We start from the raw sequence: 16,050 nt of genomic DNA on the forward strand, positions 1-16,050 counted from the left end.
GGAGTTGCTGGGATGGGGGTACCATTCCCCCATAGATACTAAAAGATGAATTTATTTCACTATATTCTAATCAAGCTAGCATCTCCTATAAATAATCAGTGATGCAATAAATATCTTATTAGTTGCATAAGGTTTGATTGAATAACTCTGTCTTAGTTAAATTGAGGTGTTGCAAAAATAAGAGAAATGAAAGAAAGACAATAAATGTGCAAGCCAGAAAAATCTGCAGTAGTGTTGTCTGGAATGACAGTCTCTTTAGTGAAAACTGACAGGGGTCCTGTATTTCCTAAGGTCTCCAAGTGTCACTTTTCGAGCTTAGTGCGTGAGACTCCACACGACACAGCTCCCATACAGGGAGATGCTCTAGTGAACGAGTCTTTGAAACTGGAAAGGAAGTGCAGGCATGATGACCAAAGGCCCCTGAACACACGGTAACCAAAGTACACAGTGTTGTAAATTGATCACTCATTTCCAGTTAGTTCTTTGCCGAAAGCCCTTCATTAGTACAGTTTTCTACAGTGTTAGGAACCCATTTACTCTTTTAAAAATTTGTCGAATTTTGAATTCCCCATATTAACCTGTATTTTCTTGTCTTCTGCTAATAATGATTCAATCAGACTTATTTTGTGAAGACTGGGAGATGAATACCCACACAGTTGGAAAACTATAGTGCCATGCCTGAACAGATTGATCTTAGACTTTATGCTACAAATAAATTGGTATGTTCTTAAATAATTCCCAGGGAGTTTGTCTGCCGCCTCTCCTGACTTCTGAAAAGCCTCACATTTTCTCTAGCCTGACAGCAGAGTCTCCTGGTCCCACCCCACGCCTGTTTGCTCTTTGCAGGACTTTTGCACAGAATGGTTAAAATCTGGCTGGGAGATGGGAATTCAAGCTCTAAACAATCCACTTAACCTCTCTGCTCTTTGCCCATAAAATCAGTGTCATAGTATGGATTTTCTAACAGACTGTATTTATCAATGTTTGTTCATGCAAGGGAAATCCCAATTTGTATCATTTATTAATTTCTTACTTGTTCATTTGTTTCCTGCCCCCTCCATTTGAAGCCTGGACTGTTTGACTGTTCATAGCAATCTTTTTCTTTTTTTGCAAAATATTTATCCTAGTATTGAAGGGTTAATGGTATACTGCCTGGAATTGTTCAGAGGCTGCCACAATTTTAAAGACTTAAATTGATGTTAAAAAGTGGAGATTTCACAAAATAGAAGCAAACCAAAAAAAAAAAGAAAGAAAGAAAAGGAGGAGTTAATAAACAAGGAGGCAAAAGGTAAAAATCTTTTCCTCTATTTCTAGTTGGAACTGCTATTTTTCACAGCTAACTGAAATATTGCAACATTTGAAAAACATCAAAATAGCTAGAATTCATAAGTCTGAGAAGAGGAAAAGAAAGCACTTTGCAAAAGTGAAGGAAGTTCAGCATTTGCAATGTAATTCAAATTGTACTTGTAATTCAGGTCCTGGAATTAACCCACTCAACCAAAGCTTGAAAAGATTCAGATTTACTCAGACTAGCAACAACACAATACTCCTTCACAATTGCCCAACCACCCTGTCTTTTGGTGATACATCCAATACACTCTAAATTATAATTCTCAAACTCAGTTTGTTGTTAAAAAATACATCTGTGCATCATATCAGAGTTTGTCTTGTTGCAATTTAAAGGGAGGGGAGGAGACACACCACCCATTTTAATCAGACTAGGATAACACCTGAGCTTCCTATAATCACTTTTTGAAAAATGACTTTTACCAGAATTTTTAACGATAGAGAGGTGAATTTGGAATAGAAACCCTGCATTTTCAGCCTATTGACTACAATGAAAAGAATAACTTTCAAGGTATTGTGGTGTTTGGGGTACATTTCAGGTCATCTGAGCTGCCATTTTATTTTTCCCAGGGTGATTGCACCAAGGTTACGTCTCGTGGGAGGCCGACTAGCGGTGGGGGAGATGGATTCACGGTACTGCGTGTTAGACTGCCTGTCCAAGAAAGTTATTTGAAGGTTTTCCATGCAAGCAATTTAGGAAAAGTCAGCCATTTTTACCTTTATCTAGTTTGGCAACAGTTCAAAGCACACAGAAAAAGTTTGTTTTTTTTTTAAAGGAAAAAAAATTGTCAAGTCTTTTAAAGGGTAGTTCTAATTTCCTCATTTTTTTTTATCATGGACATTTTTTGACAACTACAAACAAAATGTAAGGATATCTTATATATTTTATAATGAAGGAAAAACTTTGTAAAATTTTAAAACAAGGCTTTGAGTAGAACTCATTTATTTTCATTCACTAGCATGCAAAAATAGAGACGAGGTTACTGATATAATAGTAGCGAAGACAATCAGGTTTGTACTTACCCACTAGGTACACCAATCAAGTTAGAAATACAGAGGCAATATTTTGAACTTTATCTCCCAAGGTTTGTTGTTTTTTTTTTTAAAGAGAAGGCCAGCAAAGCAGCATTTTTGTGATATTCTCAAAGACTGATATTTGATAGTATAAAATACCTTCACCTTCTAAATCACTTCTTTGGTAGAGGAGAAAAAAAAATCTCTAATTTTCCTTTTTTAATCCTATGCAAAGCAACATAGTCTCATATTTATTTAGCTTAGTGCTTTCTTTCTCTTTAAAGCATTTATTAACCAGAGAGACCTCAGTGACATGTAAATTTCATTTTCTATGCCCTGTAGATTAAAATACATCTGTTTCAGCCATCATTCAGGAAAGAAATAATTTTAATAGTTCATTTTATTAAAAAAAGATTTATGTCAGCATTCAGTTATGACAAGAGAAGGCAAGTGACTTGCACATAATGCTAAGAAGCAGCTTTTTTCCTTCCAGAATTTTATCCAAATTGAACAGAACTATGTCCCTTCATATGGGAGGCAAGTAAGTTTGCCTCCTGGTATGTTGTTAGTAATGGTGATTCTTCAATAAAGCAGCAGGTAAATTCCTCTTTGTTAGGCTTAATCTGTGACATTCTAGTATTTGCATTATTCCGTACTTAAAATAACACTCATTTGAATGGACTTTCCTCTTGTGTTAAGGAAAAATATTTGAGGATGCATCTTTGAGTCTGGCATTTAATGAACTTAGTTTGCTTCTAATTATGTGCAGTATAGTTTAAAAGTAAACAATGTTTACATAAAACATCCAAAATTGGCAAATCTCCAGAGACAGATTAGTGTTTCCCTGGGGCTAACATGGGACAATAGACTGAAAGAGGGTGGCTGCTAATGGGTAGAGGATTTCTTCATGAAGTGATGAAAGGTTCTAATATTGATCATAGTGATGGTTGTACAACCCTATGAATAAGCTCAAGGCCACCGAATTGTACACACAAATGAGTGAATCATTTGATATGAATTTATATCTCAGTAAAACTTTTATATTACAAAAACAAACCAATGAAATCTAAATCCAACTCCATGGCCCTGATTCCCAAAAGAACTGTCTGCTGGGTGGGCATTCAGATGTGTAAACACACAATTAAAATGGCAATCTGATAAACCTGAATCCACAAAAAAATACAACTCTTCGAAAGTTGTATTGAAAGAGTTCCCTGCCTAGAACCACATCTCAATATCAGGGATGAGAAGGAAGAGCTTTTCAGGCTGAGGGAACAGTACATGGAAAGGTTGGAAGGCAAAGCAGCAGCAGACAGCACCAGGTTTCAAGAAAGATGTGAACACTTTAGCTGTGAACCTCAAGGAGTGGGTATCTGGGAAGAAGCAAGAGGTTTCAGGGAAGCTCTGGGAAAAGGAATTGCCTGCATGTTCCCATCTTTGTTTAAAGTTATAAAGGGAAGCGAGGGAAAGAATTAACATCTGTAACAGTTGAAGGTTAATGATACAAGCATCAAACTGTAATTAGGTGCTTATTTTCTTTATTATCTTGTTCTAATTGCATATTCTATACAGGAAAATTAGTAGCCTTGGCCTATGTTTATGCTTAGTTATTTTAATAAGGAATTCTATTTTTCTTCAAATGCATTAGTAATAGTTACATAGGAAAAGCCTGTCCAATTGCTTCTTTCTTTCTCTTGGGAGATTAACCGTTTAACCACACTCATGATGAAGCTGGCCCCTTGAATCACGAGACCACACGTGAGACCCCACAGTCCTCTTCACAGCAGCGTATTTTCATAACACAGAGACACAAACAGCCTACTAAGTACTGCTCCAACAAAACCCAAGCCTTTTCCATCCTGGCAAATGTAATTGGAGTTTTTTTAATATCAATTTGAAAGGAGAAGCACAGTCTGAGAAGAAATGTCTTTCACAATAGCAAAGCTAAAATGACTATAATAATATAACAAAAGAATGTTAATGCCCTGATCGGAAAAGGTTTATTCCATGTGGATCACTTCAGTGTTGATAATTAACACCTACCTGACTCACCACAGTAACTGGAGAATGAGACCTAGACACAGGATACGGCTTACGCCACATCCTTTGTTAGGGTCAGAGTCTTTCCACTTTTGGTCCCTACTCGTGATCTGTTTCTCAACACCAGGATCAGTGAAAAGACATACATGGAAATGGAATCTCACCTGTTGTCTAAAGCATCTCATGAGCCCTGTGATAAGCTCTTCTCATGCACCATCCTTCTATATGAAGTTCCACTTTTGGAAAGCAATGAGCCACCCACCCAAGGTCCTTACCATTAAATATTCATGTCAGGCATCTTCTCACTCATCTTTCAGCAACCCAGCTAGGGAAGCATAATTATTATCAATCCAAATACATAAATGAGGAAAATGAGACTGAACTAGACTAAGCAGCTTGCTTGGAATCAGATACATGGAGAAGGCAGACCCTGGACCGCTCGTGCCCAGGTGTATCTGAAGCCCACATCTGAATTCTCAACCATCTCACTGTTCTGATTATTACCCAGAAAACCCAGGCTTCATGTCAACACAAGCAGAGGGCAACTGGGAAACGAAGAAACCCCCAAGGAACTGAGAAGCAGAGAAGCTAGAAATAGCCAGACACTTCAAGATGGGGCTATTTACCAAGGAAGCTAGACAATGCAACGACATGCGGGGCGTGGTTCCTCTTTGGCGCCGTCGGTCACGCCCACCTCCAAGCTTTCAGAGCCAGAAAAACTGGGGCTTCCTCGCCTGCTATGGTTGAAGATCCGCATTGCTTCTCCACTGCGATACCTCCTTCCTCTCTGATCACATTGTTTCCCTCCTTTCATTTTTTTCATTTGATGTCATCATTCCACAAATATTTATTAAGACCTACTATGTGCCAGATTCTCCTCTAGGCACAACAGTGAATAAAACAAACTGTGGTTGGCTGTCACACATCCTGCATTGCCGCGGCATTAGATCTCACACAAATGGACAAGAGTATGTATCTCATCATCTCATCTTCCTCTGGGTCACAAGATTATCTGAAGAGATCATGAGGGAATTTCCTGGCAACCCAGTGGTTAAGACTCAGTGCTTTCACTCCTGGGGCCTGGGTTCAACCCCTGGTCAAGGAACTAAGATCCCACAATCATGTGGTGTGGCCAAAAAAGGGGGGGAAAGTCATGAATTCTTGTAAGATCATATATCCAGATTTCTTAAGTTTTAATAAAGAATATACAGGAAGATCCCTGGAGAAGAGCATGGCAACCCACTCCAGTATTCTTGCCTGGAGAATCCAATGGACAGAGGAGCCTGGTGGACTACAGTCCATAGAGTCGCAGAGTCGGACACGAATGAAGCGACTTAGCACACACAAATGCATATACTACTTTAAAAATCTAGAGTCAAATTATAAAATATGTGCTCAGGAATCTTTCTTGATCGCCCTATAACAGGGCTGGGAGCCTAGAACTACTTTTGGATACTCCATGGATATATTTGTTTTTAAAAGCCAACAGAAGGCCACTTCTCACGGATTATTAAACCTGGCTATTACTATTCATGCACACAGACCTATATAGTCACCATCGTTGAGAGAATCAATCAAATTATTAGGCTTCATCGGGTTTTGTTTTTCATTTTAAATCGGCTTATTGATCTCAAATGGAATGACAACTGACCTAACATTTTCCCCATTATTAGAGCATTTAAATATACCAGTCTAACAATTGAGAGGTACTAAACAGACATAACTTCCAAGAAATTCACTTCTTAAAGTTAAGAGACAATCATTTCAAGCTTAAAACAGATGGTGTCAATATTGTACTAAGTGATATATGACCAACTCTAGGAAAATTTTGATAAGTAAAGTGTAGACACACAAAAAGTTTGTCTAAACTGTTTCCCATACGAAACTGAGCAGAAAAGTCTATTTATTATGGAGCAGACATGATTTATATTCTTTCTTATGTGATAGTCATAAAAAGAACATTGTTTTCAAAATGTTAGACAGAGGAATCTGATGATCTTCTATTCAGCTGTACCTACTGTCAGGAAGGATTAAAGAAAATTGGAATCCACTTCCTGAAAAACAGATTTGCTAAAATTTGGAGTATAAGGTTCAGAAATATTTTCATGCTTACCATCTCTTGCCCTCTCCCACCTCATTTTCACTTCCGGGTAAATTTTGGTGGAAAACTGCAACAAGAAAAAATGCTACAAAGTAATTTTTCTGACATAGCAAGGCTGACATTTCAAAAAAAAAGAGCATATTTTTGAATGAACAGGAACCTACATAAGAAGCTGAACTTAATATAAAAGAGGAAATTCAATGAAATGAGGTTATTAACTTATTAATAGTTTAGTAAAAGATTAAAGAATTGCTTTTTAAATTTTACAAATCAATTACTTCAGTTAAATTTTAAACCAGGTCTTATAGTCAAAAATCAAAGATTTTTTTTTTTTTTTAAGAGATCAAAATCCAACAGTTCATGTTGGGAACCAATTAAGTTTCATTTCGAAGGCACAAGAGATATTCTTGCTTTTTTTTTTAATTTAAAGGTGATTCATTAAATGTTACGTTAGGCAGCTTCTCCTATTTTCAATGTTACATTTGCTAAAAGCGGTTATGAGGAGACATTTGTGATAAGAAGACATGTAGTGCAATTGAAGGGTCATTTCATTGAACAGATCAGAGAAAAGTCAAAACATCTAGACCACAGTTTTGTGCTTTTGTTTCTATAAAATGTTAATATCTCTGAATTAAATTGCTGGGGGATTTTAGTTAGATGATGACACGATTAATTCTGATCAAATAGGCTGAAATATCCACAACTGCCCTCATCCATGGGCATTTTGTTTGGGGAGCAAAATAAAGTGGAATCTTACTCCATTCAACTTTCAGCTGCTGTTAGCCAATACTTTTAGCAATGGTAACAATGTATGGAACTACTTTTCTGCGGTCAGGCCCTGTGATACACACCTAGAATTTCCTCATTTAATCTCAAGTGTATGCATGTTCAGGGGCTCAGGCATGTCCAACTCTGTGCGACTCCTGGATTGTAGCCTGCCAGGGTCCTCTGCCCATGGAATTTTTCAGGAAAGAGTACAACATTTTTATTCTCAATTTTTTAAGGGAAATGCCCCCTAGGGGTAGCAGATCACCCCAAGGTCACATCACCAATTCACGGCAGGGCCCAGATACAAACCCTGTTCCTAACTCCAGAGGCTGCACTGTTAACCACTGACATGGTCTAGCTTCTCATGTGAGCCAATGAAAATCACTGATTGTCTTTATTATTGCCTCTTTGTCAAAATAGATCAAATAGGAGCCATCTGTTTATTGAAAAAACTCACCACAGACTTTTTTTTTATAATTTAGGATGGAGAGTTAAACTTTGTGACTGCTCCCACCAACGCAAGCGATAAAAGCCAAGGCTGAAATATGGAACTGCATCTTAAAACGCCACTTAAAAAAAAAAAAGATGAAAAAGAACAAAGGCTATTAATTTCTTAAGTGGGGCTAATTTTTAAGCACCACAATGATAGCACTTAATTTCTCTTTTTCCTAGCTTTGGGCTAGCACAATGTACTGTGGTAATATTTGGAGTTTGTGCTTCAGAAATTTCCATGGACACATTAGCTTAGATGGTTTCATTACCCACCCTCATTATTAAGTAGCATTCAATTACCGAGTGTTGTAATGCCAAAGAGCATAAAAGAGAGACAAAATCTCGGTAAGATCTAAGGGTGAAATGGCATTTTTATATTGCTATAAAGATTACTTAACTCTAGTGCAGTACTAATGATCATTTCTGTGACTAAAAACATCCCCTTATGATTAATTATGTAAACTCTCATCATTTCAAGCCCAATAAAGGCTTTAAAACATTTTTCATGCATCTTGTATCCTGGCATATTTTTTTCCCCATTTACCCACATAAGAATCAACTTTAAGAATTAAGGTAACTACTTTCCATCACATTAAAATAGTGTATCACCTGGGAGTGTGCAGGTATACATGTATAATTCAGGTAAATATATGCAGGGAATGTTTTAACATGGGGGGATCTTTTGTATTCTTCATAAATGTTGATTTTTGTTCTTGATGCCTGTGAAAGACGTAGCTTTCTCATACTGGAAAGAATTTCTCAGCAGTCAAGTTCTTCAAACTGAATATATGTGAAAATTAGAACTTACAGTTAAAATCACTTTCAAATGTTGACTATAATTTTGTTTGTATCATCAATAACATTGATGGTGGGGAGGCTTCTGTTCAACATTACAAGATTGTTTACAATAGAATACAAAGCAGCTATTAAATGTGAAGTTATATATAAATGTTTACCAATATAAAAAGTGTAATACAGCACTTTGTGAAAATAGAAACCATTAAACAGTATGACTCCTATTTTTGTAAAAATGTCATATATTAATATATATCTTTGATCAAAAGATAAACAGAATGGCATTAACAGAGATTTTGTCTAAGATGACAAGATTACAAATAATTAAATTTTTTTTTCCTCTTGAACCACCCACATTTACTGCCCTTCCCTGGTAGCTCAGTCAAGAATTGGCCTGCAGTACAGGAGACCTGGGTTCGATCCCTGGGAAGAGAATATCCCCTGGAGAAGGAAATGGCAACCCATTCCAGTATCCTTGCCTAGAAAATCCCATGGACAGAGGAGCTCGTGGGCTGCAGTAAATGGGGTCGCAAAGAGTCGGGCACAACTGAGGGACAAACACACCTGCATTTACGAGAATCCTTCTCTCTAATGAAGATGAGTTTGCTTTTGTTTAAGAAAATGAGTTATTAGGAAAAACACACCAGGAAACCAAATAATCTCCTTTGTTGAAATGATCATTCGGAGTCTGCAATTGGAGACATTTCTTGGCTAAGACTCCATACTTACGCAAATTAGTTCAGTTACATCCACAGGACAAAATCCCTTCTTAGCCATACCAGGCCTGGGAGCCTATTTCCCGGGCCAGATAGACAGCAGACAAGTACCCTGTGCTCGCTGCCTGGGGTCTGTGGACTTTTGCCTATCTGGCTGCCCTGTGGGTTGAAACTGTGGGGACAGGTAAGGGTAGGAAGAAGTGAAGTCCATACCACTCTTTATTATGCACCTGTGAAGCTGAAAAGCAGAACATGAAATGGGAAAGCAGAGACCAGCCTCCGCCTGAACCTTTAAATCATGCAGGTTGAGAAGGTTTGAGGTGGGGTCTTGGGGACTGCAGGGCCTCCAGGCTGGCTCACTAGAGTGTCACTTCCACTGGCATGAAGGCTCACAGTTTACAATTTTCCTTTCTTCTATTCCTTCCTTCCTTCCCCTTCAACTGGCCCCCTCTGGAAGCACAAGAGTCCCTATCTACTTGGAACAGGATTTCAGTTCTCAGAAATGTAGTTCTGGGTACCTTCTGAACAGAGACTGGCTATAATCCCAAACTGCATGTTTTATTATGTGGGCTTTATTTGTGTTTCTTATGAAATGAGCTGAAACACTCAAACTCATTTCAGATAGCAGCCAAGCTAAATGGCCACATTGTCCCTGGACAGAAGGTCAACACATCACAGGCAAAACTGTCCAGCGCCCGAGTTTTCTCAAACACTTATTCACGGACATGAGCTGCTTCAGTCATTGTCTTCGGCATTGCCTGAATGGCAATGACTGCCTTGACAAATAAAAGAAAACAAAAGCTTTTACCACATACTTCTAGATTTCTCTATAAGGTCAAATTGTGATTAAACATAAAAATCACTTTGGAATTTCATTCATAACTAAAAAAGACAAGAAGCTTTAGCTTTCACTGCTATAGTTTTGTCAATCAAAGAGATCAAAATCGCTTGTTCTATGGAAAAACAGTTGGGTTCACTTGTTGGCTGCAGTGGAGCCATTTCTGATGAGTGTTTCCTCTTTCTATCAGTTCTAAGGTATAATGACAGTCTCCACAACCAGCCACACCCAGTGGGGCAATGTGAATAAACGCTGGTAGCTTCTGCCAGAAATAAACACCAGATTAATAGCGTACAGCCTGCACATCAGGGGTGCTTCCACCTCCCTGGGACCCCCAGATGAGAAATTAATTAAGCTAATACATTTAAAACTAAATCCATTTTACTCCAAATTACCATCCCCAAAAAGTTCAGCAAAAAAACGTGAAATGCCAAAATTGTAAACTGCATTCTATGTGTATTCAGACCCTTGGTAAAGCAGATTCAAATAAAGAAAACCTGAGATAAAGAAAGCCAACAAGCCATGATCGACTCAAGATCTCCATCTAGTGACATTATGCTGAATAGCAGGTTGTTTTCCACATTTTTAGGTAGCCTGGTGGCTGTTACTGTTCAGTCCATCAGTCGTGTCTGACTTTTTGAGACCTCATGGATTGCAGCACACAAGGCTTCCCTGTCCTTCACCATCTCCTGGAACTTGCTCAAATTCATGTCTGTTGAGTCGGTGATGCCATCCAACCACCTCATCCTCTGTCGGTCCCTTCTGCCTGCAAATTTTCCCAGCATCAAGGTCTTCGTATCAGGTGGCCAAAGTATTGGAGCTTCAGCTTCAGCATCAGTCCTTCCAATGAACACTCAGGACTGATCTCCTTTAGGATTGACTGGTTGGATCTCCTTGCAGTCCAAGGGACTCTCAAGAGTCTTCTCCAACACCACAGTTCAAAAGCATCAATTCTTCAGCGCTCAGCCTTCTTTATGGTCCAACCCTCACTTTCATACATGACCACTGGAAAAACCATAGCTTTGACTAGACGGACTTTTGTTGGCAATGTCTCTGCTTTTCAATATGCTGTCTAGGTTGATCTTAACTTTCCTTCCAAGAAACAAGAGTCTTTTAATTTCATGGCTGCAGTCACCCTTCGCAATGACTTTGAAGCCCAAGAAAATAAAGTCTGTAGCCCGGTTAAGTCAACTAAATTAGGCATTTACTTGATTCCCAATTGGGAAGTGAGCTGCCTCCTCTTATTAAGCCTTTGTAAAAAAGTATCCTCTCCTGGGGGGCCAATTTACTCCTTTCACGAAATTATTGTGATTCACCGCTGGGTCTGGTTCATCTGTTTTCAGCAAGGCCTATTTCACTGGATTCACCGTTTATTTTCTGACTCTTGTGGAACTTGATCTAAGAGATTGGAGACTCTTGATGTGAGTCTAAATCACGTGAGTAAATTGTACAGTTGCGTGTGACAGTGCATCTGGCCGTCACACAGAATGAACTTCATGGCACTAACTGTAGCGAGTAAGCATAGAGGTATAGACCAGACAGTAAAATAAGTCATTACAGGGAAGTGAACCGAAGGACCTCTCCCTCCAGAGCCAAAATGTGCATGCCACTGGAATCCACTATATGAGGTTTAAAACCAGGCAAAACCCACCAATGGTGATAGAAGTCAAAATCACCGCCCTCTGCAGGTGAGGGTGAAGGGAAAATCGATTAGAAAGGGGCACGAGAAGATGTTCTGACGTGCCAGAATGTTCTATATCCCAATCTGGGTGGTGATTACATAGGCGTGAACACACACACAACACTGAACTGAGTGTCTGCGACCAGCATACTTAATTCATGTTGTGCACTTCTGGTATGCATGGTTTATCACAGTAATCAGTTGTTGTGTTGTTTTTTTTTTAATGAGGCACCATCATTGTTGTCTTACCCCTAATCCTGAGAGACAATAGCCAAAGGATAACACTTTTGTAGTCTAGTAAGAGCTGAGTCACACACAGATTTCTTATGGATACTCAGAAAATTAGGTAAGAAGTTGAATATCTATCATACCTGTGCGTGCTCAGTCATGTCCCGACTCTTAGCAGCCCCATGGACTGTACCCCGCCAGGCTCCTCTGTCCATGGGATTTTTCAGGCAAGAATACTGGAGTGGGGTTGCCATTCTTTCTCCAAGGGATCTTCCTGACCCAGGAAACAAACCCGTGTCTCTTACATCTCTTGCATTGGCAGGTGGATTTTTACCCCTAGTGCCACCTGGGAAGCCCCTCTATCAAGCTTAGACATCATTAAGTAAAGAACTTTGGAGACTTGCCTCTTCTGTAATTTAACTGAAAAATTTAGGGTTACCCCTTAGGCCAGATAATAAGCAAAAGAAAGCAAGATTGTAAAAACACAGATTTGGGGCACATAGATTGTCATCACACATCAAGACAAGTAATTTCTGCAAGGAGCTTTGAAAACGTCTTCTGATACTCACTAGTTGGATGAAAGGACAGAAACAAAGGCAAGTGGAAAATTGAACAAGTGGGTTAGTTTGTAATACAACCACCACAAACAAAGCCTGCTGAGCTGCTTCAGGGTGTGTGCTTCTATCATTTATAAGTTATCGAAAGTTAGAGCAAGAAGGAAACTTTGCCATCTCCTTGATGATACCCGTGTTTCAAGAGGAAGTCCAGAGAGCTTGCATTCAAGCAAAGCCACAGGATTGGTTTATGACAACGAGCTCTCCTCCACCCCAACTCTCTGACCACTAGTCTTGCATGTGCTCAGGGCCCCAAACACTCCCTAAAGCTCTGTAGGGATTACACAGTGCAAGGCCTTAAAACTCTCTGCAACGATTTTCAGAGATAGTATCTGCTAAATTTCTGCTAAAGTCCGAAATGCAGTGCTTGGATGCCATCTCAAAAACGACAGAATGATCTCTCTTCGTCTCCAAGGCAAACCGTTCAATATCACAGCTATCCAAGTCTATGCCCCAACCAGTAACGCTGAAGAAGCTGAAGTTGAACGGTTTTATGAAGACCTACAAGACCTTTTAGAACTAACACCCAAAAAAGATGTCCTTTTCATTATATGGGACTGCAATGCAAAAGTAGGAAGTCAAGAAACACCTGGAGTAACAGGTAAATTTGGCTTTGGAATGCAGAATGAAAAAGGGCGAATACTAATAGAGTTTTGCCAAGAAAATGCACTGGTCATAGCAAACACCCTCTTCCAACAACACAAGAGAAGACTCTACACATGGATATCACCAGATGGTCAACACCAAAATCAGATTGATTATATTCTTTGCAGACAAAGATGGAGAAGCTCTATACAGTCAACAAAAACAAGACCAGGAGCTGACTGTGGCTCAGATCATGAACTCCTTATTGGCAAATTCAGACTTAAATTGAAGAAAGTAGGGAAAACCACAAAACCATTCAGGTATGACCTAAATCAAATCCCTTATGATTGTGCAGTGGAAGTGAGAAATAGATTTAAGGGCCTAGATCTAATAGATAGAGTGCCTGATGAACTATGGAATGAGATTTGTGACATTGTACAGGAGACAGGGATCAAGACCATCCCCATGGAAAAGAAATGCAAAAAAGCAAAATGGCTGTCTGGGGAGGCCTTACAAACAGCTGTGAAAAGAAGAGAGGTGAAAAGCCAAGGAGAAAAGGAAAGATATAAGTATCTGAATGCAGAGTTGCAGAGAATAGCAAGAAGAGATAAGAAAGCCTTCTTCAGCGATCAATGCAAAGAAATAGAGGAAAACAACAGAATGGGAAAGACTAGAGATCTCTTTAAGAAAATTAGAGATACCAAGGGAACATTTCATGCAAAGATGGGCTCAATGAAGGACAGAAATGGTCTGGACCTGACAGAAGCAGAAGATATTAAGAAGAGGTGGCAAGAAGAACTGTACAAAAAAGATCTTCACGACCTGGATAATCACAATGGTGTGATCACTCATCTAGAGCCAGACATCCTGGAATGTGAAGTCAAGTGGGCCTTAGAAAGCATTGCTATGAACAAAGCTAGTGAAGGTGATGGAATTCCAGTTGAGCTATTTCAAACCCTGAAAGATGATGCTGTGAAAGTGCTGCACTCAATATGCCAGCAAATTTGGAAAACTCAGCAGTGGCCACAGGACTGGAAAAGGTCAGTTTTCATTCTAATTCCAAAGAAAGGCGATGCCAAAGAATGCCCAAACTACCGCACAATTGCAGTCATCTCACACGCTAGTAAAGTTATGCTCAAAATTCTCCAAGCCAGGCTTCAGCAGTATGTGAACCGTGAACTCCCTGATGTTCAAGCTGGTTTTAGAGGAGGCAGAGGAGCCAGAGATCAAATTGCCAACGTCCTCTGGATGATGGAAAAAGCGAGAGAGTTCCAGAAAAACATCTATTTCTGCTTTATTGACTATGGCAAAGCCTTTGACTGTGTGGATCACAAGAAACTGTGGAAAATTCTGAAAGAGATGGGAATACCAGACCACCTAACCTGCCCCTTGAGAAATCTGTATGCAGGTCAGGAAGCAACAGTTAGAACTGGACATGGAACAACAGACTGGTTCCAAATAGGAAAAGGAGTCCATCAAGGCTGTATATTGTCACCCTGCTTATTTAACTTCTATGCAGAGTACATCATGAGAAACGCTGGACTGGAAGAAACACAAGCTGGAATCAAGATTGCCAGAAGAAATATCAATAATCTCAGATATGCAGATGACACCACCCTTATGGCAGAAAGTGAAGAGGAACTAAAAAGCCTCTTGATGAAAGTGAAAGAGGAGAGTGAAAAAATTGGCCTAAAGCTCAACATTCAGAAAACGAAGATTATGGCATCCGGTCCCACCACTTCATGGGAAATAGATGGGGAAACAGTGGAAACAGTGGCAGACTTTATGTTTTTTGGCTCCAAAATCACTGCAGATGGTGACTGCAGCCATGAAATTACAAGACGCTTACTCCTTGGAAGAAAAGTTATGACCAACCTAGATAGTATATTCAAAAGCAGACATTACTTTGCTGACTAAGGTCCGTCTAGTCAAGGCTATGGTTTTTCCTGTGGTCATGTATGGATGTGAGAGTTGGACTATGAAGAAGGCTGAGCACCGAAGAATGGATGCTTTTGAACTGTGATGTTGGAGAAGACTCTTCAGAGTCCCTTGGACCGCAAGGAGATCCAAGCAGTCCATTCTGAAGGAGATCAACCCTGGGATTTCTTTGGAAGGAATGATGCTAAAGCTGAAACTCCAGTCCTTTGGCCACCTCATGTGAAGAATTGACTCATTGGAAAAGACTCTGATGCTGGGAGGGATTGGGGGCAGGAGGAGAAGGGGACGACAGAGGATGAGATGGCTGGATGGCATCACTGACTCGATGGACGTGAGTCTGAGTGAACTCCGGGAGATGGTGATGGACAGGGAGGCCTGGCGTGCTGCGATTCATGGGGTCGCAGAGTCGGATACGACTGAGCGCGACTGAACTGAACTGAGCTGCACTGAAAATTCCTCCATCGTTTTTCTTTCACTTTTTCTCCTCTTGCCTTCTTTCATTCCTTCATTCTTTTGATCCTTCCTTTCTCCCTTCCTTTCTTTCATTTTACCAAATCTTTATTTCCAGACATATTTTCATTATTTTCTCTTTTTTCCCTCTCTTTTAATGATATCCAATCAGCCCTCCACGTTCATGAGTTCTTTATCCTCAGATACAATCAACCACGGATCAAAAATATTTGGAAAAAAATTTACAGAAAGTTCCAGAAAACAAAACTTGACTTTGCTGTATTCTGGCAACTATCTACATAGCATTTACATTGTATTTACAATGATTTACATGTAATTTGCATTATATTAGGTATTATAAATAATCTTAAAATGACAAAATATACAAGAGGATGCGCATATTGTTGCTGTTCCTTTGCTAAGCCATGTCTGACTCTTTGTGA

The 16,050-nt window shown here is 39.5% G+C and overlaps 1 long non-coding RNA gene across 1 annotated transcript in view; it reads right to left on the reverse strand.

Moving 5' to 3' along the window:
• Positions 1-6,604, reverse strand: part of LOC138445906 (uncharacterized) — a 41,885-nt gene extending 35,281 nt beyond the window's left edge. Inside the window, exon 1 of the long non-coding RNA XR_011259039.1 lies at positions 6,515-6,604. This is a non-coding gene — a long non-coding RNA (uncharacterized lncRNA). The remainder of the gene's footprint in view (positions 1-6,514) is intronic.
• Between the last annotated feature and the right edge of the window lie 9,446 nt (positions 6,605-16,050).

The sequence above is a fragment of the Ovis canadensis genome, chromosome 9 (genome assembly GCF_042477335.2).
Source record: "Ovis canadensis isolate MfBH-ARS-UI-01 breed Bighorn chromosome 9, ARS-UI_OviCan_v2, whole genome shotgun sequence".
Classification (NCBI taxonomy): domain Eukaryota; kingdom Metazoa; phylum Chordata; class Mammalia; order Artiodactyla; family Bovidae; genus Ovis; species Ovis canadensis.